Source organism: Brassica napus, chromosome A8 (genome assembly GCF_020379485.1).
Source record: "Brassica napus cultivar Da-Ae chromosome A8, Da-Ae, whole genome shotgun sequence".
In the NCBI taxonomy this organism is placed as follows: Eukaryota; Viridiplantae; Streptophyta; class Magnoliopsida; order Brassicales; family Brassicaceae; genus Brassica; species Brassica napus.
Window position 1 is genome coordinate 7,213,169 of NC_063441.1, and position 3,875 is coordinate 7,217,043.

Genomic DNA, 3,875 nt, shown 5'->3' on the forward strand with positions numbered 1-3,875 from the left:
GGTATATTTAGGGTTAGATTTTGAAATCTTATCATTTTTTTTTTAGTTTGACATATATGTGTCGAGTGACTATCTAATAACTTGATTTAAACACTTTCTAAGTTTTTTTTTGGCAACAACACTTTCTATGTTTCTTTTAAGTTGAAGAAAGTGTTTTTTTTGCTTCGTTATTTAATTTTAGGGTCTGGAAGACTCCGAGAAGGCTTTGGTTTAGGGTTTAGTAACATATGTTATCGTATTATTTCTATTTATAGATTTTTGAATCTTAAGTTAAAAAAAAAATTGATCTACATGTGTTTAGTTTTGTGTATATTAAACACTTTATTAGTTGATTTTAAGTTTAATGAATTGTTATTTGCTATTTAGTTAATTATTTGATTAGGTTATGATTTGGAAAACTTCAAGAAGACTTTTGAAAAATACTTCTAGAAGAGTTTCCAAGAAAAATTTAAGAAGTTGAAAAGTCTTCTGACATAATCCCGCCTAAATTTTAGTAGAATTTAGTTTTCCCGCCTAAAGCAAAATTTTCAGAAGTCTTCTCATGTATTTGATTTTAGGATCTAGAAGACTTCTTGGAAAGTCTTCTATATCAAAAAATAATTAACCGAATTGAAATTTTTGTCTCCATATATAAAGAAAATTTACACATTTTTTTTCTCTCAAATGGCTGCAATAAAAATGTAATGTTTCTTACTCTAAAACTCTCCAACCTCTCTCTAATCTCTTTGAACATCAAAACACCAAACTTTAAATCCATTTCTCATTTTTTTCTTATGTCTTCTGACTAAATTTTTGCAAGTTTTTCATTACATAGTTCTCATATTTCACTTCTTAAAAGGTAGATCTATAAATTTTGGATATGTATTATTGTGTGTTTTATATATTAGATTCTAAAATGCTATAGATTTAACCTAATGTGAGTGTTTTGTTTATTATTTAAAGATAAAATTATATTTTGAAGTTTTTCTCGGTTTTGAAAGCATTTGAATGTTTTTAAAGTTGCAGGTTTTTCAGATCTAAGACAGACTTTGAAAGACTTCTCTAAAGACTCTCGGAAAACTCTTCGGAAGACTGTTAGGCAAGTTTTCTAATGCATTTTATACTAGAAGACTTTCCACGAAGTCTTTCCCCGAAGTCTTCAGGAAGTCTTTCGAAGTCTTCAGGAAGTCTTTCGAAGTCTTTTGCCCAAAATGGTACAAATTTTGGATATGTATTTTGTGTGTTTTATATATTAGATTCTAAAAAGTTTTATATTCAACCTAATGTGATTGTTTTGTTTACTATTTAAGCATAAACAATTTATTATTAAAGCTTTCAACTATTTTGAAGCCATTTGAATGCGTTTGAAAATACAATTTTTTCATATCTGAGTCAGAATTTGGAAGACTTCTCAGAACTCTTGGAAGAATTCTTGGGAAGTCTTCTAATGTATTTTATGCTAGAAGCCTTCCCAAAAAGTCTTCAGGAAGTCTTCTGAAATCTTTTGTCCAAAGTGGTACAAAGGAATGATGTCAAGTGGAGTCCAAGCTTATCTGTGTTGAAGAATGATATCTAATTCCTTGTGTAATATTTTGTTTATGATATGTTTTATGATTTGTATGTGTACAATTTATTTGTAAATTCCTTTGTAAACTTGAATAGATGTTAATCAAAAGAATTTGGTAAATATGTTATGTTTTGCCATAAGTACTTGCCATTATTGAAGTTATTGATACAACATACCAAGAAATGTTTTTAACCATTCTACCCACTCATAACAAAATACAACAACGCAAAAAGTTAGTCAAATTTAGTAAAACTAAGATAGAAGACTTCACAAGAAAAATTAGTCAAATTCACAAAAGATCTAACTCCAATTTTAAGTAAAAGTTGAAATTTTAAATATCATGTAAGTTAAAAATAAGATACTACAAAAACATATTAAACCACATGACTGTGGAAGGCCCCTTAGTCGAGTGGTTTGACTTAGGGTTCATTAATGCTTCTACACCAGCGGGTCCATGTTTCAGTTCTTAGAGATAGTGATTTATTAAACAATTATGCAGGCTACAGAGGAAAGGCTTACAAGGGATCTTCAACATGTTACAAGTAAATCCGGTCAGGCGTGGATCTTCATAGGTCGGCTCTGGTGATGCAGTTAGACGTAGATCCTCATAAGCCATGTAGTATTGTCGGTTGCTGAATCGTCTATGTAGACTTTCTCATAATTGTAACATCCTAACAAATCATCATTAAAAAAAAAAGAATATGATTCTTCTGTTGACAAAAAAAAACCACATGACTTAATATTTTTGAAGTTACCTAACATTTTTGAAAGTTAAAAATATAGCTTAAAGTTACTTAACACTCTTGAAATTCTAACGTAGAAGACTTCTCCAGAAGTCTCCTCGGATGAGCTAGAAACATCAGTAAACATAAATATTTGAAATTTCACAATTATCACCAAATAAGTTTTGAATTTAATCGAGGAGCCCCAATATTTACTAATACACATTAATTAATAAGAAAATATTAAAAAGTCATTCTAACTGTAGAAAAAAATGAAAGTTTATTATATATTAACGTAGAAGACTTCCAGAGTAGTCTTCTATTTAGGTAATTTTTGCAATTGCAAATTTACGAATGAAGACTTTTTAAGAAGTCTACTCTACAAAATATATCCTGAGAAGTCTTTCTTTGTAAATATTGGCTTACTTTTGAGTTTGAAAAATTCTCGAAAATGTCATAGAAGACTTTTGAGCCTTCTTGGATAAACATGTTTGTTTTGCAATTGACCGAAGTTTGTCAAAAATTTGACTTCTTATAGAAGACTTCTCGGGGAAGACTTCTGAAAGTCTTCTCAATGTCGTAAGAAGTCTACCTGGGATACTTTTGCAATTGACTATATTTGACTTTTCCAAATAAGAGTTATCTAGAAACCAAAGGTTTGACCAAAACCAGAAATAAAATTTTAGTAGAATTTTAGTAGATTAGGGTCTTCTGACATATCTTACCTAAATTTTAGTAGAATTTAGGTGGTGTTATTCAATCATGTATTTTAATTGAGTTTAAATCTAAACACAATCCACTGTTATTCAAATGATGATTCTAAATTCTATTTTCACATCTAGTGTTATTCAGTGAATGATTTAAATCCAGCTTTTAAAATCTAGTGTTATTCAACTTTTAAGGATTTTAAAATTCTTTGTATTTTAAATTGATTTCAAATAATCTCTTATGGATTCTTATAAACAAATGAATGAATTCAAAATCTGAAGTCTATTGCATAGATTTTAGAATCCATCAACTTAAGATTTTAAAATTTGATAGATTATAAAACATTAATAACTGATTTGAAATCAGTGATTGAATAACACCCCCTTTAGGGTTTCCGCCTAAGTTTTAGAAGAATTTAGGTTTTCCGCCTAAATCGAACTCTTCCATAAGTCTTCTAGAAGTCTTCTAGGGGAAGCCTTCTCATATATTAGATCTTAAAAGAAATTATTAAATTTAATAAAAGATATTTTGAAAGAGAAAAAATCAAAATCATTTATTAATAAACATTCTAAATGATGAAAATTTAGTTTTACCAAAATTGAATTATTTTAAACATAGATGGGTGAATGTAAATTGTTTCATGATAGCCTTTTGTTTAGGGTTTGGTAACATGTGTTATAGTATTGTTGGTATTTTTAGGGTAAGATTTTGAAATCTTATATTTTCAATTTTTTGTAGTTTGACGTATATGTATTTAGTGACTATAAATAACTTGATTTAAACACTTTCTAAGTTTTTTTTAAGTTGAAGGAAGTTTTTTTTGCTTAGTGATTTGATTATAGGGTCTGGAAGACTCCGAGAAGACTTTGGTTTAGGGTTTAGTAACATATGTTACAGTA